Source organism: Scyliorhinus canicula, chromosome 5, assembly GCF_902713615.1.
Source record: "Scyliorhinus canicula chromosome 5, sScyCan1.1, whole genome shotgun sequence".
NCBI classification, from domain to species: Eukaryota; Metazoa; Chordata; class Chondrichthyes; order Carcharhiniformes; family Scyliorhinidae; genus Scyliorhinus; species Scyliorhinus canicula.
This window is the reverse complement of record NC_052150.1, coordinates 55,819,368-55,841,015: the sequence shown is the minus strand read 5'-3', so window position 1 is coordinate 55,841,015 and position 21,648 is coordinate 55,819,368. Positions and strand designations below refer to the sequence as shown.

The following is a 21,648-nucleotide window of genomic DNA, read 5'->3' as shown; positions in this document are numbered from 1 at the left end:
CGGGAGAACGTGCAGACTCCGCACAGACAGTGACCCAGCAGGGAATCGAACCTGGGACTCTGGCGCTGTGAAGCCACAGTGCTAATCACTTGTGCTACCGAGCTGCCGCCACAAACTTTGTCACCACAAACACAGTGGGAGAAGATTAGGAGAAATATTTTATACAAAAGGCTGTAATAATATGAAACACCCCAACCAGAAACCCAAGTGGAATCAGAATCCATAGTCAAAGCTTTTTAAAAAGAGAAGTGGAGAAGGACATTGGGGAAAGGAAGGGTAAAATTGGTCGCTATTCAAGAGTTGACACAAGTATGATGAACCCAAGTGATTTCTTCCTGTATTGCAACTACAAAAATATTCAAATGAAAGATCACAAATCTGCTATTACACTAATCTGCTCACTATCCCTTACCCAAAAAGAAAGCCTCTTCAAAAACGACATTCCTGGGGAAAAATTGGCTGACTCACTAATGTATGCAATTGATACAGTTAGCATGCATCATTGTTCATACTTCAGGAGCGCTGGATTCCCCAATGACACTGCTCCCTTCAGAATCACTTGCATTTCTCAAAGCAGATTTTTCAGTTACCTCCACAGCCTTACGCAAATCAGAAAATGAGAATCTCAGGAAATGAGAACCCAAGATTTAGACAGAGATATATTTGTATTTCTTTCTTAAAAAGAGAATCAAAATGATAAAACAATTTAACAATTATAACTACCTTTTTAAAATATTGGTGCCTCACCTAAAATATCTAGTTCATACAGGTGAAGTTTGCTTCAGTTAGAGTAAATGCAAGATTACCCCAGAAAGAATAGAACACACTGAAATTCAGCAGAACAAAGTGAAGTACAGAAGCAGAACAGAGTTGCTGTTCACTGGTTATTTCCAACAAAACGATCTTTTAAACTGATGGGTAAAGGGATGTCCACAACAGGTTAGGTTATGGGGATAGGGCAGGGTGGGTGTGGGAATAGACTTAGGTAGAGTGCTCTTTCGGAGGGTCAGTGCAGACACAATGGACCAAATGCCGTTCTTCTGCACTGTAGGGATTCTATGATTGATCTTCACCTCCAACAGGTGATTAAGAAGGCGAATGGAATTTTGTCCTTCATTGCTAGAGGGATGGAGTTTAAGACTAGGGAGGTTATGCTGCAATTGTATAAGGTGTTAGTGAGGCCACACCTGGAGTATTGTGTTCAGTTTTGGTCTCCTTACTTGAGAAAGGACGTACTGGCACTGGAGGGTGTGCACAGGAGATTCACTAGGTTAATCCCAGAGCTGAAGGGGTTGGATTACGAGGAGACGTTGAGTAGACTGGGACTGTACTCGTTGGAATTTAGAAGGATGTGGGGGAATCTTATAGAAACATATAAAATTACGAAGGGAATAGATAGGATAGATGCGGGCAGGTTGTTTCCACTGGCGGGTGAAAGCAGAACTAGGGGGCATAGCCTCAAAATAAGGGGAAGTAGATTTTGGACTGAGTTTAGGGGGAACTTCTTCGCCCAAAGGGTTGTGAATCTATAGAATTCCTTGCCTAGTGAAGCAGTAGAGACTCCTTCATTAAATGTTTTTAAGATAGAGATAGATAGTTTTTTGAAGAATAAAGGGATTAAGGGTTATGGTGTTCGGGCCCGAAAGTGGACCTGAGTCCACAAAAGATCAGCCATGATCTCATTGAATGGTGGAGCAGGCTCGAGGGGCTAGATGGCCTACTCCTGCTTCTAGTTCTTATGTTCTTATATATCCACTCACTCAGCCTGTCCACACCCTGCTGAAGCATCTCTGCATCCTCCTCACAGCTCACTCTTCCACCCAACTTTGTATCATCTGCAAATTTGGAGATAATACATTTAGTTCCCTTGTCCAAATCATTAATATAATGTGAACAGTTGGGGATCCTATCACAGATCCCTGCGGGACCTCATTAATCACTGCTTGCCCATCAGAAAAGACCGATTTATTCCAACATTTTGCTTCCTGCTAACCAGCTTTCTATCCATCTCAAGAAATTACCCGTAATCCCTTGCGCTTTACATATTAATCTGCTATGTGAGACCTTGTCGAAAGCATTCTGAAAGTCTAAACAAACCACATCCACCGGTTCTCCCTCATTAACTCTACTAGTTACATCTTCAAAGAACTCTAGTGGTTTGTTAAGCATGATTTTAGTTTCATAAATCCATGCTGACTTTGTCTGATTGCACCACTGCCTTCCAAATGCTGTGCTATAAAACCCTTGATAATTAACTCCTCGTTAGTGTAGTGGTTAGTATCCTCGCCTGTCACGCGGGAGACCGGGGTTCAATTCCCCGACGGGGAGTTTGTACCTCTCCTAGAAGAAAACGGCAATCCTTTAAGGGGCCTCACGGTAGCATGGTGGTTAGCATCAATGCTTCACAGCTCCAGGGTCCTAGGTTCGATTCCCGGCTGGGTCACTGTCTGTGTGGAGTCTGCACATCCTCCCCGTGTGTGCGTGGGTTTCCTCCGGGTGCTCCGGTTTCCTCCCACAGTCCAAAGATGTGCGGGTTAGGTGGATTGGCCATGCTAAATTGCCCGTAGTGTAAGGTTAATGCGGGGATTGTTGGGTTACGGGTATACGGGTTATGTGGGTTTAAGTAGGGTGATCATTGCTCGGCACAACATCGAGGGCCGAAGGGCCTGTTCTGTGCTGTACTGTTCTATAATAACTTCCCTATTATCGGCGTTAGGCTCACTTCTCTGTAGTTCCCTGCTTTCTCTCTACCTCCGTTTTTGAATAGCCGGGTTACATTCGCTACCCTCCAATCGTAGGAACCATTCCAGAGTCGAAAGCTCCAAAGGATTTTGGAAAATGACCATCAATCGATCTACTATTTCTCGAGCCACTTCCTTAAATACTCGAGATTAAGGTCATCAGGCCCTGGAGATTTGTCAGACTTCAATCCCATTCATTTCCCCAAAACCATTTCTTCACTCATACTTATTTCCTTCAGCTCCTCACTGAAACTTCTGCTTCTCAGAATTTCCAGTACATTATTCATGTCTTCCTTTGTGAAGACAGAAGCAAAGTACTAATTTAGCTCCTCGGCAATTTCTTTGTTCCCGATTATGAATTCCCTCGTTTCTGACTGTAAGGGGCCTACATTAGTTTTTATTAATCTTTTTCTCTTTACATACCTATAGAAACTTTTACTGTCAGTGTTTATGTTCCCCGCTATTTTACTTTCAAATTACATTTTTCTTTCCTCAATCAATCACTTTGAATTTTAAATTGTTCCTAATCCTCAGATCTATTGCTTTTTCTTGCTCATTTGTATACCTCTTCTTTGAATCGAATACTAGCTCTAATTTCCCCTGTAAGCCATCGTTTGGCCAAAGTTGTCTTTCGACTCTTGCGCCAAACAGGAATAAACAACTTTCGGAGTTCACCTATTCGTTCCTTGGTTGCCTGCCATTGCCTGTCCACTGTCCTTCCTTTCAATAGTGTTTCCATCTCCGTCATAACCAGCTCATGCCTCCTACCATCATAGTTACCTTTATTGAGATTCAGAATCTTGGTCTCAGAATCAACGACCTCACTATTCACCTTTATAAAGAATTCTACAATATTATAGTCACCATAAGACAATAAGACATAGGAGCAGAATTAGGCCACTCGGCCCATGAAGTCTGCTCCGCCATTCAATCATGGCTGCTATTTTTCTCATCCCCATTCTCCTGCCTTCTCCCCATAACTCCTGATCCCCTTATTAATCAAGAACCTATCTATCTCTGTTTTAAAGACACTCAGTGAATTGGCCTCCACAACCTTCGGCGGCAAAGAGTTCCACAGATTCACCACCCTCTGGCTGAAGAAATTCCTCCTCATCTCTGTTTTAAAGGATCATCCCTTTAGTCTGAGATTGTGTCTTCAGCTTCTAGTTTTTCCAACAAGTGGAAACATTCTCTCCACGTCCACTCTATCCAGGCCACGCAGTACCTTTAAGTTTCAGTAAGATCCCCCCCCTCATAGTTCTGAACTCCCGACGAGTTTGAATGAAGAGAAGCTCTTCATTCCAGGGATTATTCTTGTGAATCTCCTCTGGACCCTTTCCAAGGCCAGCACATCATTCCACAATACTCAAAATGCTAAATGGTGTCTGACCAGAGCATTATGTAGCCTCAGAATTACATCCCTGGTCTTGTATTCTAGCCCGCTGGACATGAATGCTAACATTACATTTGCCTTCCTAACTGCCGACTGAACCTGCACATTAACCTTAAGAGAATCGTGAACAAGGACTCCCAAGTCCCTTTGTGCTAATTTCCTAAGCATCTTCCCATTTAGAAAATAATCTATGCCTCCATTTCTCCTTCCAAAGTGCATAACCTTACACTTTTCACATTGTATTACATTTGCCACTTCTTTCCCCACTCTCCTAGCCTGTCCAAGTCCATCTGAAGCCCCCCTGCTTCCTCCATGCTAGCTATCCCCCTACAGATCTTCGTATCATCTGCAAACTTCGCAAAAGTGTCTTCAATTCCTTCCTCCAGATTATTAATGTATATTATGAAAAGTTGTGGTCCCAGCACCTACCTCTGAGGTACACCGCTAGTCACCAGCTGCCATCCTGAAAAAGACCCCTTTATCCCCACTCTCTGCCTTCTGCCAGTCAGCCAATCCTCTTTCTATGCCTGGATCTTACCCTGAACACCATGGTTTCTTAATTTATTTAACAGTCTCTATGCGGCACCTTGTCAAAGGCCTTCTGGAAATCTAAATAAATCACATCCACTAGTTCTCCTTTGTCTAACTTCCTTGTTACTTCCTCAAAGAACTCGAACAGATTTGTCAGACGTGACCTCCCCTTGACGAAATCGTGCTGACTCAGTCCTATTTTATCATGCACTTCCAAGTACTCCGTGATCTCATCTCTAATAATGGACTCTAAAATCATACCTATAATTTCTCGTCTTCTACCTCCCTCACTTCTGAAACAGTGGTGTTACATCAGCCACTTTCCAGTCCCCTGAGACACTTCCTGCCTCCAGTTATTCCTGAATGAATCATCCCCAAGGATGAGTTCTCTCAACTAGTTTGCCAACTAATCCTTTCTCACTGCACAACACCTAGTCCAAGATGGCCTGTTCCCTGGTTGATTCCTCAACATACTGGTCTTGTAGCCATCTGGGATGGCCACTTACAAAGTAAACATGGATGCTTGCAAAGACTCAAGGAAAATATGATTCAAGGAATACAGGATTCAGGCAAACTCAGAGCCTAAATGTATATTTGCTAACAGAGGACCAGACAGTATCGAAACCCATAGCCTTTTTGCATTCTAATGACTCATTTCCCCAGGACAAAGGACTTGTACTCAGGTATCAGATACAGATCCAGACACATCGGCGCCACTCCCTTCACCCAGGAAGCCAAAACAGCCAAGGTCAATGACCACTCAGGACATGCCAGCCATCAAGGCACCCGCCCCTTTATTGGCTCAAATCGAAGGCAGTGATTGAAGCCTGACGAATTATTGGGTCCAAACCGAAGCACCGCCCAAAAGAGGGCGAAACCCCCAAAGGATAAAGAGAGACACTACCATGTGTTCGGTCTCTTTTGGCCCTGGCACACCGGCATTCTTCGACCCGGCCTATACCTGAAGCCAACTGCAGCACCACGACCAGAAGCAAGTTCAAGATCAACGATTGCTACCAGACGGATGAGCCCAGCAGAACCCAAGTTACTTCTCGAGACCTAGCCACTCCAGATCCGGAGAAAGGCCTTGTTCCTTTGCCAAAGCCGGGTGCCTGAAATTTAAGTACAGATCGTTGTAGTGTTAGGTGTAGTTTAGCTTGTCGTGTTTTTATGTTGCACATGTGAGTTAATCTTGTGTGTAAATAAACCATTACTGAATTTGAACTAACTGACTGGTTGTTGGGTCTTTGATCAATATCCGGTTGAACCTTGTGGTGGTATCATCGGATACCTGGCTACTCTGAAAAGCAATATCACTCAGTATTAAAAAAGGAAACATTATTGCCGTCTCCAGCGCAGAATTGGCAACAGTTATTAGTGACGCTAGTGGGATAGTATTCCACTCATCAAAAACGGCAACAGTCTAGAAAACCTTCCCATATATACTCCGTATACACTTATTAGAAAAGGTTAGACTGGTTGGGCCCGTATCCATTGGAGTTTGGAAGAATAGGAGATGATTTTATTGAAACACAAGATCATGAGGGAATTTGGCAGGGTGGAAGCCTGGGTGGTGTGAGCAGAGAAGGGACATTTTGGAACTAGTTATACTCTTTTAAATTATTTTTGGTAGAATGTTTCTCCCTACGGGAGAGACTAGAACTGGGGGGGCACAGTCTAAGAATAATAAGTCTTCCATTTAAGACAGAGGGAAGGACATTTTTTCCTCCAAGAGTCGTTAGTGTGTGGAATTCCATTCCTCAGGACATTGGAGGCCGAGCCACTTTTAAGGCAAGGTTAGATGGATTCTTCCTTAACAAGGGAGTCAAAGGGGGATAGACAGGAATTCTGGCCGCAATAAATCAGCTCTGACCTTATCAAAAAGCGGAGCAAGCTCGAGGGGACATATAGACTACTCCTGCTCCTAATTTTTATATTTGTATGAATATGCTCTCGACTAGTTCCTGGAAAATGAAGAATCAAGTATAACCACAGCAGAGAGATTTTCGGTCAGTGTAAAATTTAAATGGGGAATTTTTTTCTGTCATTTAGCATACAAGTTGACGACTGAAATAAGGTTTAGTCAATGTTTCATTTAGTTTTTGTTAGTTAAATGGAGTAATAATTTCAGTCATGCACTAGAAGTTCAAATTTCTTTTTAAAAGGCATCGTTACCACAGGGATCGAAACACATCAAAATTAGGTTTCTGCTTCAATGAATTTGGCAGCCTTCCCTGACTAACTTCAGACTAGTTAGATTAGTTCAAATGGTGGAGGGGTATACTCCCAAATATTCCAATGAAGTCTGACTATAGCTCTGCCTATCTGCAGGACATGCACAGTATCTCAAAACCTGAAACATCAGCAACGGGTCAGTGTCAGATTTTGGATCTTGCCAGTTTTGGGATTGGGGCTTCTGAAGGGCTCAGGGTCTCTTGGAGCATAGGAAAAGATAGGTATATGAAGCAAAGACCGAATCATGCACTACCACGCGAATACAGTGCTTACCCAACAATCCAAAGTTATTTACTGCATTTATTAATAATTAAAATTCAAGCATTGCAGCTTAAAAATTGCCCATTTTCAGAATTGAGACACAACTGTAAGCACCTTTTGACTCCACAGGAGCAGCACTTATTCCCCTTTTTGCATCTATCCAACGCTCCACTTATCCATTGACTATGGCCTTACAGGATATGAATGTATTCAAAATAAAACTCTTCCAGAAACATGGCGCACATTTTCACATTTAAATGTAAGTGCAGAAATAATTTAGTGTTCCTGGTCTTGCATCCTGAATTTGTGTTGATAGAGAAATTTAACAAAAACTTTATTAAAAAATACTTTAAGAAATGACTTTGAAGCTATACTGTAAAATCTGCCCAATTTCATTTATTCAGAAGTCATAATGTGAAACTCATACCCCTATAGGGCATGAAAGGTCAATGATCGAGAAAATTGCAACACTAGTCTGTGTGAGCATCTGGAAACTCAAGACTGTACATTTCTGTAAAAGCTGGCAGGATTTATATTAAAACTGTGGCACTCCTAGTTTGGGAGGATGCTACCAAAGATAATTTAAAAGAGTATAACTAGTTCCAAAATGTCCCTTCTCTGCTCACACCACCCCCCGCCTCCTGTCTTTAATAGAAACTAGCAATTCTAAAGAGAAGCCTTTAAAAGAGAATCTCCAAAACTACGCCATCTTTGTATACTTTATGCCTTCATCTGAAACTTGTTATTTTAGTGGAGACAGTGACCAATTTAAAATAAATGGGGGATTGTTAACTCTGCTAAAATCACAAAGGAACAGAATTTAAGTCAAATGTTTTAACTGCTTTGACACTTATTTCCCAGACCTTCATTTTTTCAGGCCCTGGTTTCCTACTTAGAAATTCAATTTGTGCAATTTTTAATTTATTGTAACTCCAACTCTATTCTATGATTCTAAAAAAGGTAATGATCGTGCAATTGATACCTCCAATATGGACGATTGCCTTAGTTTTCGAAATATACAACCATCATCTGTTATATAATGCCAACAAGAATCCCAATTACACCTTTCTGTGAACCAGTTTCATGACAAGACAACCTGCAAGTATTTCTACTGTGCAAAAGACCTGCCTCTGCAATTCTCAACTGCTCGGGTGGCATTAATACAGGGGACGCTGGTAAAAAAAATCATTCTTATAAAAATCATGGAAGTATTTTGTCTATCCTTTACATTGCTAGAGATCATGTCTGATACAGGTCAGGAATGAATAGAACACAGGCAGCAAGAGCACTAAAAACAATGGGTTTGGCGACATTCATTTGAAAACAAATTGTTCATCGAGGTGGATCGATTGCATCTTCCCGATGAGGTAAATAACACATCAAGATCACACCGTTTTTCTTCATGTCCTGCAGAACATGTATTAAGTACTGGAATTCCCTTCTAAATGTTGGTGGAATTGTTAATTATACACATTTGTTTTATACATTATCTGATCCTCATGGGTTTTGGGAGTTGAGTCCAGGTGAAATTTTCGGAAATAACATACGTACAGATATGCAATTCACAATTATACTCACAGAAGTTGCAGACATCATTCTGATTTATAATGGTCGTTAAAAAGATGAATAAAGGGAAAAACAATGACCGAAATGCCAAATTTGTTTAGTGGCAGACAAAAAACAAATATCTATGGAATTTCACTTGGAAAAAGATTTTATACATATCAAGATTATTTGTGAAACACAAGGCGAACTTCTAGAACAACTTAGGGTTAAGATGATGGGGTTTTTCTCATCTTGCACAACATCTTGGGAGAAATGCAGTAATAAAAAATTTATGCTTACCTCATTCAAACACTAGGTGCTATGAAGACTTCTGCTAGTACTGCAATAGCAGAATTAGCGATCTGCATTCCTGATGTTCAATTAAAATGCTTTTAAGATTTACCTGTGTTCACAGCCATTTGGAAGACAAACTATTATAATGTTAAAAGGATTGGTGTCCATCTGAATAAACTCAGTAATGGTCCATCAGTTGTTGCAGAATACCCAACAGGTATACACAAATGCTGAGAAATAGATGTATACAAAAACACAGGACAGGAAGATAAAAACACTGACATACAAATTGAGAAAAATAGGGCTAGAAAAATTTCAAATGCAGGCACGCGCACACACACACGCGCACACACACACACACACACACACACAAAGGAAGGCACAGAAATAGACAGACGCACAGTAAAACAGGCACAGGCAGACACCCACTCGCACACAGCAAAACAGATGGACACAAAGAGAGACAGAGGATTAATCTGACACACACAAAAACAGTCAGATGCAGAAAGAGACAAGAGACACACACAAACAAGGAAGTACAAAAAACATACACACCGCTGTTTCTAATTGGCATGCAAATAGCTCACGTCAAACAATATGTGGACACAGCTGTAAACAGAGAACCCAACACATTTATGTCCCCAAACGTATTTGATCGGGCTGTTCAAAATTAAATAGCTGTGGCCCAGCCATCAGCATCGCCTGTAAATTTCAGTGATACTGTGAAGACCAAACATCCAAATGTTTTTCACTAACGTAAACGGACTCTCCAAAAATAGGCAGATTGGCTCCAAGATAAATTCCACACAACTATAAAGCATGCTTATTTCAGTTACATATGTTTTCTTCAATCTTTCTATTGGCCACATTACCAGTCAGCTGTCAGGTGAACCCATCGCCTCTATGCCACTTCACACCTGAATTACCCTGCCATATCAGATTATATTCATTCTGTGATTCTCAGGCGGAATCTCTCAAAGGTTTAGGGATCCTAGGAATCCACCCCCAACACTTTTCCATGGCAACACAGCTACAGTAAATACGCAGAACATAGCCCATCAGCAGCAGGTTACAAACGTCAGTAGCCAAACAGATTCCTCGTTCTCCCTTGCTGTAAAGACCTTTCCAAACTGCGGAATCCCACCCCGATTACTTTGTCTACCTCATTTCAAAATCAATCATCCATGGATTTGCTGAAATCAAGGTAGCCCTCCAAAATGCTAATTTAGAAATAGAAAAAAAAATATTGTAAAATTTAATTGTGTTGTCAAATACTGGAATGAGATATATTTTCAATTTATAACTCCAACTCCATTGTATGATTCTATGATTCTAAAAAAGGTCAAGCCAAAGAGAAATCACACCTTCTCTACGCAAAAGTGTGCGTTTACTCATGACTATCTGGGCAACTTTATTTTGAAATAGTTAAAATGACTGGAGTTTCCTGACCTACAAAAGGCATGCTTGCACCGATAGTGTGCTGCTGCCGATAGGAGGGGAAAGACCACCTATTTCGACGTCCACAACATTGTCCCTATTGCTGGAACCTCATTCCTCGTTACCTCCAGATGTGGCTATCTAAACTCGTGCCTGGCTAGTCTCCCACATTCTACCTGCCATATATTTAAGATCACCTTAAGATCTGTTGCCTGTGCCCTACCTTGCAACATGTCCCGTGTTTGCTTACCTACACTGGCTCCTGGTCAAGCAACAGCTTAATTTTAATTTTTTAAATCCTGTTTTCAAGATCCCTCCATATCTCTGTCATCTCCTCCAACCCTACAATCTTTAGAGATATTAGTTTCAGTACTCCTCTAATTCTGGGTTCTTAAACATTCCCTGTTTTAGTCACTCTATCACTATTAATCATACCTTCAGCTGCCGTAGACATAGAAAATAGGTGCAACAGGAGGCCATTTGGCCCTATGGGCCTGCTCTGCCACTCATTCAGATCATCTAATTCAATAACCTAACCGGCCTCCCCCCATATCCTTTGATCCCCTTCATCCCAAATTCAGCTGGTTTAGCTCAGTGGGCTGGATAGCTGGTTTGTAATGGAGAGCGAGGCCATTACCGGCCGTACCGGCTCATTACCTGAACAGGCATTGGAATGTGGCGACTAGGGGCTTTTCACAGTAACTTCATGGCAGTGTTAATGTAAGCCTACGTATGACAATAAAAGATGATGATTATTATTATTACTATTATTAAGTGCTATATTTAACTGCTTTTTGAAAACATACAATGTTTCAACCTCAACTACTTCCAGTGGCAACAAATTTCACAGGTTCATCACTCTCTAGATTAAGAAATTTCTCCTCATCTCTGTCCTAAATAGTCTACCCCGTATCCTCAGATTGTGACCCCTGGTTCTGAACTCCCCCACCATGGAGAACATCCTTCTTACATCTACTCTGTGTAGTCCTGATAACATTTTATATGTTTCTATAAGATCACCCCCGCCATTCTTCTGAACTCCAGCAAATACAATCCTAACCGACTCAATCTCTCCACATAAGTTGATCCCACCACCCTAGGAATCAGTCCATCCTACTGTTTCCTGTCTGCCAACAGTTTTCTATCTATCTCAATACACCACCCCAATCCCATGTACTTGAATTTTACATGCTAATGTTTTATGCGGAATTTTGTCCAAAGACTTCAAGAAAGTCCAAATAAACTATAGGCACTGGCTCTTCTCATCAACTCCTACTGTCTTTGAAGCGTTCTACTATAAAATCTTTGATAATGGAATCTAGAATTTTCCCCACTACCAACGTCAGGCTTACTGGTCTATAATTCCCCGTTATCTCTCTACCTTCTTTTTTAAATAGTGGACTTCTGACTGAGTCTATAGAATGCTGGAAGATGAATACCAATGCGTCCAATATTTCTAGACCACTTCCTTAAGTACTCTTGGATGGAGATTCTCAGGCCCTGCAGATTTATTGGCCTTCGATCCCATTAATTTCTCCAACACCATTTCGCTACTAATACTGATCTCTTTCAGTTCCTCCCTCTCACTTTACCCTGCGTTCCCCAACATTTCTGGTATATTATTTGTGTTGTTTGTGAAGACAGAACCGAAGTATGCATTTAGTTGCTCAGCCATTTCTTTTCTCTCCCCACCCCATCATAAATTCCCACATTTCTGACTGTAAGGGACCTACATTTGTCTTCGCAATTCTTTTCCCTTCACGTGCCTGTACAAATTTTTACAGTCAGTTTTTGTGCGTGCTCTGCAACCTTATTCCTGTACTTTATTTTCCCCTTCTTATATCATTCCCTTGGTCCTTTTTTGCTGAATTCAAAATTGCTCAGACCTGTTGTTTTTCCCTGGCCAATTTATATGATTCTTCCTTTGATCAAATAACATCTCAAATTTTCCTTGAAAGCCATGGATTGGCCACCTTTCCAGTTTTACTGTTGTGCCAGACAGGAATAAACCATTGTTGCAGTTTCCCCATGCACTCCTTGAATGTTTGCGATTGCTTATCCATAGTCATCCTTTGAAGTAGCGTTTCCCAATGATCATGGCCAATTCATGCCTCATATCATCGTAGTTTCCTTTATTTATTAAGATTCAGGACACACGTCTCAGAATCAAATACTTAACTCTCCAACTTGATGAAAAATTCTATTATATTATGGTCACTCATCCTCAAGGGGTCTCGCACATCTAGATTGCCAATGATTCTGGTCTAAGCCAAATGTTCTGAAATCCTTCCCTCTGCATCACTACTCTTCTTTCCTCCTTAAAGCCTATCTCGTTGACCAAACTTTTAGTCACCTGGCCATATGTAGATCAATCTCAGTTTTTTAATATAATGTTCCGGTGACTTGCCGAGGATGCTTTATTATGTTGTGGGCACTATATGAATATAATTGTTGTCAAATAGGTTGTTCTTGTACACTACAAGGCCAACAGCTAAGAAGATCTCTTTTTAACAAGAGCATTGAGAATCCCTTCTTAAGGCTGAAGCTGGCTGCAAGGACTCAGGGTATGAGGAAAGGGCGGTGCCAGCATAGGTGTCTCAGTACAAAAACAATTGTAGAAAGGCACAATGCCCATTTTTCACAGAAATCAAGAGTAAATAGCAAAGTTGTGTACAACAAGCACCTTTCCAATAGACCTCAAGATTGACAGCAGATAGACACTATACAAAACATTTTCACAGCCTGTAGATATTTGCTGGAGCCCCATTTTCACAACATTCAAGTGAAGATATAAAAGTCCATAAAAACCAGTTGGTACCAATCAAGAAATGAACAAAATACCCACATTTTCTAGGATTTTAAAGGAAGTATTGCAGATGCACCAACAATAATCTTCCTATTGGAAAAGTTCCTTTAAATGTGGAAGTTATGCACACTATTTATGAACGGTGATAGGCAGTCACACAGTGCACCTGTTTCAGCTCAACAAAATAAGCAGCCATTCGATGATTCATTCTTCCTTGACCAATCAGAGTCAAGCTGCTTGATTTAAATTTGAAACCATGCTTAGCAGTTATCTGTCAGTCAACATCAACTGGTGCATTCTCCATGGCAACCAGAATCCACCAATCAGCATTCTCTTCTCATTTAGTATAAATTGTTGCTTTCCGCTTATACTGGCATTCTTGTAAAGTGTCCTGACAAGTGCAAGATGAAAAGCTTTGACATGTCTTTTTTCAGCAATACTAAAAGGTATTTTACCTTTTAATTCGGGAATAAAAGAGCAGTTAGATTTTAGATTAACGTATAATGTTGGGAAATTGTCTATAATCAAATAGAGTGTGAAACTGGACACTTAGGATGTTTATAGCTGATCAGAGACAGGGAAAATGGTTTGTAGATCAGGCCTTATGGGTCTAATCAAATGTTTTGAGGAGGTGACTGAAGTAGTGGGTCGGGGAATGTCTATGGATGTCATTTATATGGATTTCCAGGAGGCATTTAATAAAATCCCTCATAAGAGACTTAACGAAAGTTGAAGCTCATGGAATTGAAGGCAGATCGTTGACCCAGTTACAAAATTTATTAAGTGGCAGGGGACAGCGAAAAGGATAAGAAGAACGTGACTAATCATGTCCTCCATTCTGCATTTATGTTGGGCCTCAACAATTCACCATATTTCTTGACAACTTGATGATGAGATAGTAAGCAGCATAGTCAAATTTGCTGGTGACAGAAAAATAGGCAGTATTGTAAGCTTGCAGCGATTAGAAAACAATATTGATAAAATATTGTGGCAAAACTATAACAAGTGGGTTTCACTTAAGTGAATGTGACTTTGGACTAGTGCAACAGGCTACTTTTTAAATGGTGAAAATCTAGTATTGGAAGTACAAAGTGACCAAAAAAGGTTGACATACATACATCATTAAAATGTCATAACAGGTACAAAGTGTCTTTAGGTGTAATGATGTTCATAGGAGCATTACAAAGCTAGTCTGGCATCGAGCCACATAAGCCAATATAAGAGCAGATGGTCAAAAGCATGGTCAATGGGTGGGTTTTGTGGAGAATCTTAAAAGAGGAAAGAGGTAAAACTTCAGTCAGGTTTAGGGAGGGAATAACAGAACTTGGGGCCTAGGCAACCGAGTACATGGCCACCAACAGTGGAGCAGGAGGGCAGAATTAGATGAGTGCAGATGTCTCAGAATTGGTGGGCTGGAGGAGTTTTAGTGATAAGAAGGGTATGTAAGGTTTTGAAAAGATGATACAGATTTTAAAATTGCGGTGCTGATTTACTAGGAGAGAGCCAATGTAGGTCAGTGAACACGCGGGTGGAATGGTAAATCGCAGAAGTGAGCCTAAGGATCATGCAGCCAGGTTTTGGATTACCTCAAGATTATGGATGGTAGAATGGGAGGGACCAGCCATCAGAGTGTTGAAATAATCAAGTCAAGAGGTGACAAAGGCATGAATGAGGGTTTCAAAGCAGATGAGATTAAGCAGAAACAGGGTTGGGCAATGTGACAGAGGAGGAAGTAGGCGTTCTCGATGATGGCATGGACGTGTGGTTAAAAGTTTGTTGTCAGGGTCAAATATGACAGCAAGTTTACAATCAGTTTGGTTCAACCTCAGACAATTGCCAGGGAGAGGGCTGGATTCGTAGCTAGAGAATGAAGTTTATAGTCAAGGCCAAAGCCAATGGCTTTTGTTTTCCCAATATTTAATTGGAGAAAATTTCTCCAATTCAGAACAGAAATGGATGCTGACAAGCAACCTAATAAATTAGCAACAGTTGAGGAGTCAAGAGCGGCAATGGTGCCAGAGAGCTTGGTGCCATCAGCGTACACCTGAAAACTGAGGCTGTGTTTTCAGGTAACATTGCTGAGGAACAATATGTAGATGAAAAATAGGACAGTGTCACCAACAGATCCTTGGGGGACACCAGAGGTAGCAGTGCAGGAGCTGGAAGAGATTGCAAGTGATACTCTGACTAGGCTTATATGGATGAGAATGGAATCAAGTAAATGCAGACCCAGTCAAGTGGATGATGTTGGAAAGGCGTTGAAGCAGGATGGTGTGGTCAACCATGTCAAAGGCAGCAGACAGATCAAAGAGGAGGGGGGGTGATTTACCTTGCCACAGTCACATTGGATATAATTTCTGATTTATGGAAAATGGTTGAAAAATCTAGTGGAATGCTGGCCTTTATTTCTAAAGTATTAGGATACAAGGGGTAGAAGTCAGGCTTCAGCTCTGCAAAAGGCTGACTATATTGTACCTGGAGTACTGAGAGCAGAAGTAGGCACTGCACCAGAGGAAGGATATATGGGCCTCGGAGGGAATTCAGCAGAGGTATACCAAATGATACTTGGACTCCGATAATTAAAATTAAATCGCCGAGAATTAAATTACAAGCACAATAGATCATAGATCATCATACAAGTGTACAGTGCAGGAGGAGGCCATTTGGCCCATCAAGTCTGCACCGGCTCTTGGAAAGAGCACCCTACCCAAGGTCAACACCTCCACCCTATCCCCATAACCCAGTAACCCCACCCAACACTAAGGCCAATTTTGGACACTAAGGGCAATTTATCATGGCCAATCCACCTAACCTGCACTTCTTTGGACTGTGGGAGGAAACCGGCGCACCCGGAGGAAACCCACGCACACACGGGGAGGATGTGCAGACTCCACACAGACAGTGACCCAAGCCGGAATCGAACTTGGGACCCTGGAGCTGTGAAGCAATTGCGCTATCCACAATGCTACCCTGTTGCCCTAATAGGGGTCGTGTTCCCAGGAATTTAGTAGAGTTAATAGGTGATTTGATCAAATGTTTCAAGTTATTAAGAAAAATTAACAGATAAAGAAAATAGAAATAAATGATGTCATTGTTGGGGAGCCTAGGACCGGGAGGGACAGATTAAAAATTAGTGCCAAGCCTTTCAGGAGTGAAATTAGAAAATACTTCCACATAGAAAGGATGGGAGAGGTCTGAAACTCTTCTGCAAATGACAATTGATGCCAGATCACTTGTTGATTTTAAAATCTGAAAGAGAGAGATTTTTGCTATCCAAAGATATTAAAGGGTATAAGACGAAGACGGGTATATGGAGTTCAGTCACAGATCAGCCTTGTTCGTATTGTATGGCAGATAGGCTTTCTGAAAATCCAAATACACCATAATCACAGGTTCTCCCTCATCTATTTTACGAGTTACACCCTTAAAAACTTCAGTTAGGTCATCAAACACGATTTCTCTTTCACTTTGTCGAATCTCGTTGATGTTACTTTTAAGGGTCCTGTTATCACGGGCAGGATTATCCGTCCCGCGGACCCCTTTACTGGTGCAGCGCACCCCCGCCAGCTGCGATTTTCTGTCTCAGCAGCAGGCAAATGGGGTTTCCTTTGTGGGCAGACCCGCGCTGTCGCGAAATCCGCGGGCGTGAGTGCGCTGCCGGCAAAGCGGAGGATCCCGCCAATGGATCCTCCATGTATTTCATTATAGACTCTAACATGTTTCCTACTGACATTGTATCTGTGGAGGGAGGCACAAACAGGGTTAAAGTTTCAAGTCCAATATGAGATCTGAAGAGATCATATTTGACTCAATTTGTTAAAATTTAGAGTACTCAATTTGTTTTTGTCCCCCGATTAAGGTGCAGTTTGGCATGGCCAATTCACCTACAATTTTTGGTTGTGGGGCGAGACCCACGCAGATTTGGGGAGAATGCGCAAACTCCACACTGACAGCGACATTGGACCAGGATCGAACCAGAGTCCTGGCCGCCATGAGACAGCAGTGCTAACCACTATCCCACCGTGCAGCCCCAGAGACCCTGAACGTTAATTCAGTTTCTCCCTCCACAGGTTCTATCAGACCTGCTGAGCATTTTGTTTTTAACGTCATTGCTAATGTTCAGTTTCATCTCACTCACACACACTGAGCATTGCGACAAGCCTCTCACACCTACAACTCACAACTTGCACACATTGTCAGCTATTTAACTATGAGTCACGTCATCCAAAAACAGAATACCACACTTACCGACAGACTTTCCTTTCCCATGTAGGACAAGTTAACACAAAGCCAGAGGCAGCAGCACCAGGCCAGCAGGGAACAGATATGGCTCCTTGCCTTTACTATTATGGAAGAGGTGGTACTTGTTAACATTGAAGTGGCCAAGACTGACGACAGAATAGAATAGAACAGTACAGCACAGAACAGGCCCTTCGGCCCTCGATGTTGTGCCGAGCAATGATCACCCTACTTAAACCCACGTAACCCGTATACCAACAATCCCCCCATTAACCTTACACTACGGGCAATTTTAGCATGGCCAATCCACCTAACCCGCACATCTTTGGACTGTGGGAGGAAACCGGAGCACCCGGAGGAAACCCACGCACACACGGGGAGGACGTGCAGACTCCACACAGACAGTGACCCAGCCGGGAATCGAACCTGGGACCCTGGAGCTGTGAAGCATTGATGCTAACCACCATGCTACCGTGAGGCCCCTATGCCCCTATTCAGCCAATGGCAGAACTGGACTTCTGAAGCTGATTTATACTCCAATCCCCTCTTGCGTCCAACTTCCCCCACATCCCACAATCTCTTCTGATTCATAAGCTGTAGATGGTCTGAGCAAGTACTTCTTACTTTCTCTCCCATCCCCTCATTGCAATTCTACCCTTGTACCTTTCACGTTTCTGATACACAAGAATAGCGGCCAGGCAAGGCAATGGTGAAAAGAAAGGTGGGAGTAGGAAGACTGTCATAAAGAAGAAACAACATTACTTACAGCTGCAGTCAGCAGCTCAGATATGTTGCATACCCAAGAGGGCATCTTAAAAGATCTGATTTGCACATGGTGTCAAGCAGCGCAGCGTGGCTAGGGCAGGCAGTAGGGTAACACAGGTGTCAGCCCACTGCAAAGTGAGGTGGGACATTTAATTTCTATAGAGGAGTAACATGAAAACACTGATGGGGCAGCCATGTTGACTGCGAGATATGTACAATAATGTAACTAAGCACATAGGTGAAGGTTGAGCAGTTGATATCGTATACATGGATTTTAGTAAGGCTTTTGACAAGGTGCCGCATGGTCGGCTCATGCAGAAAGTAAGGAGGTATGGCCGAGAGGGAAATTTGGCTGATTGGATCAGTAACTGGCTATCACATAGAAGACAGAGGGTGGTGGTAGATGATAAATTTTCATCCTGGAGCCGTCACCAGCGGTGCACCACAGGGAACAATGCTGGGTCCTCTGCTATTTGTGACTTTTATCAATGACTTGAATGATGGAAGCCATGATGTGGAGATGCCGGTGTTGGACTGGGGTGAGCACAGTAAGAAGTCTTACAACACCAGGTTAAAATCCAACAGGTTTGTTTCAAACACGAGCTTTCGGAGCGCAGCTCCAAGGTGCTCACGATGTTGTGCTGAACTTTTGTCCGAGGTTAATCATAGAATTTTGGACACTAAGGGCAATTTTTCATGGCCAATCCACCCAACCTGCACATCTTTGGACTGTGGGAGGAAACCGGAGTACCCGGAGAAAACCCACGCACACACGGGGATGATGTGCAGACTCCACACAGACAGTGACCCAAGTCGAAATCGAACTTGGGGTCCTGGAGCTGTGAAGCAATTGTGCTATCCACAATGCTACCGTGCTGCCCTTAAGAAGAAGTTAATCTACACTCCTTTATTCTACCCTAATCCATGTACCTATCGAATAGCCGCTTGAAGGTCCCCAACGTTTCCGACTCAACTACTTGAGTATGCCCCCACTACTCTCTGGGTAAAGAACCTACCTCTGACATCCCCTCTATATCTTCCACCATTTATCTTAAATTTATGTCCCCTTGTAATGGTGTCTTCCACCCGGGGAAAAAGTCTCTGACTGTCTACTCTATCTATCCCCCTGGTCATCTTATAAACTTCTATCAAGTCGCCCCTCATCCTTCTCCGTTCTAATGAGAAAAGGCCCAGCACCCTCAACCTTTCCTCGTATGACCTACTCTCCATTCCAGGCAACATCCTGGTAAATCTCCTTTGCACTTTTTCCAAAGCTTCCACATCCTTCCTAAAATGAGGTGACCAGAACTGCACACAGTACTCCAAATGTGGCCTGACCAAGGTTTTGTACAGCTGCATCATCACCTCACGGCTCTTAAATTCAATCCCTCTGCTAATGAACGCTAGCACACCATAGGCCTTCTTCACAGCTCTATCCACTTGAGTGGCAACTTTCAAAGATCTATGAACATAGACACCAAGATCTCTCTGCTCCTCCACATTGCCAAGAACCCTACCGTTAACCCTGTATTCCGCATTCATATTTGTCCTTCCAAAATGGACAACCTCACACTTGTCAGGGTTAAACTCCATCTGCCACTTCTCAGCCCAGCTCTGCATCCTATCCAGAACATAGAACAGTACAGCACAGAACAGGCCCTTCGGCCCTCAATGTTGTGCCGAGCCATGATCACCCTACTCAAACCCACGTATCCACCCTATACCCGTAACCCAACAACCCCCCCCTTAACCTTACTTTTATTAGGACACTACGGGAAATTTAGCATGGCCAATCCACCTAACCCGCACATCTTTGGACTGTGGGAGGAAACCGGAGCACCCGGAGGAAACCCACGCACACAGGGGGAGGACGTGCAGACTCCACACAGACAGTGACCCAGCCGGGAATCGAACCTGGGACCCTGGAGCTGTGAAGCATTTCTGCTAACCACTATGCTACCCTGCTGCCCCTAATCTATCTATCTCTCTTTGAAGCCGACAACAGCCCTCCTCACTATCCACAACTCCACCAATCTTCGTATCATCTGCAAATTTACTGACCCACCCTTCAACTCCCTCATCCAAGTCGTTAATGAAAATCACAAACAGCAGAGGACCCAGAACTGATCCCTGCGGTACGCCACTGATAACTGGGCTCCAGGCTGAATATTTACCATCCACCACAACTCTCTGTCATCTATCGGTTAGCCAGTTTGTTATCCAACTGGCCAAATTTCCCACCATCCCATGCCTCCTTACTTTCTGCACAAGCCTACAATGGGGAACCTTATCAAATGCCTGACTAAAATCCATGTACACTACATCCACTGCTTTACCTTCATCCACATGCTTGGTCACCTCCTCAAAGAAGTCAATAAGACTTGTAAGGCAAGACCTACCCCTCACAAATCCGTGCTGACTATCCCTAATCAAGCAGTGTCTTTCCAGATGCTCAGGAATCCTATCCCTCAGTACCCTTTCTATTACTTTGCCTACCACCGAAGTAAGACTAACTGGCCTGTAATTCCCAGGGTTATCCCTATTCCCTTTTTTGAACAGGGGCACGACATTCGCCACTCTCCAATCCTCTGGTACCACCCCTGTTGACAGCGAGGACGAAAAGATCATTGCCAACGGCTCTGCAATTTCATTTCTTGCTTCCCATAGAATCCTTGGATATATCCCGTCAGGCCCGGGGGACTTGTCTATCCTCAAGTTTTTCAAAACGCGCAACACATCTTCCTTCCTGACAAGCATCTCCTCGAGCTTATCAGTCTGTTTCACTGCAGTAGAAGTTCAGAAGTTGTGCAAGGCCAACTTGTTGGCATGCCAGTCCAGTCTGCTCTGAGGAATCTTAAATAGTTGCCACAAAGGTTCAGATTGCTACCAGAGTTGTGGATGCCAGTATTCAAAGGGGCTTGCTGTGTATCACAGCAATCTGCCCTCGAACACATGACTACAGTAGCTGCAGCAGAATCTATGGGAGTGGCAGTGTCATATTGGAGTATGTATCACTTTCAAGATGACAATTTCCTTCCTCCCACTGTAACAAACCACGCTGGTGTTAAATGCGAGGGTATCCCAAAACCCAGAAGGGTAACTTGGAACACCAATTCTTAGTGGTGTATGTGTTTATTTTGGTACAATGTGAGGAATGGTGTATAACTCAGTGACGAACAGTTCAGCTGTTGTGTGATAATTAATAAAGAATATTTAACTTAAAGGGTAGGCAAAATGTACACGACACAAAGGACTGAAATACACAATGCCAATTAAGTATACTGGGGACTATACACAAATAAGTTTTACATGATAACCACCCCTTGGTCTCCAACTACTAGGACTTTGGTTAGGCCACATTTGGAATACTGCGTGCAGTTCTGGTCGCCACATTACCAGAA

General features: G+C 42.7%; 1 protein-coding gene and 1 non-coding gene across 11 annotated transcripts in view; one reads left to right on the top strand and one right to left on the bottom strand.

The window, feature by feature from the left end:
• Positions 1-21,648, bottom strand: part of hivep1 (HIVEP zinc finger 1) — a 294,854-nt gene that overhangs the window by 218,556 nt on the left and 54,650 nt on the right. The gene's annotated exons all lie outside the window — the stretch shown is intronic.
• Positions 2,257-2,328, top strand: trnad-guc. The gene has a single exon. It is a non-coding gene; the product is annotated as a tRNA-Asp (tRNA).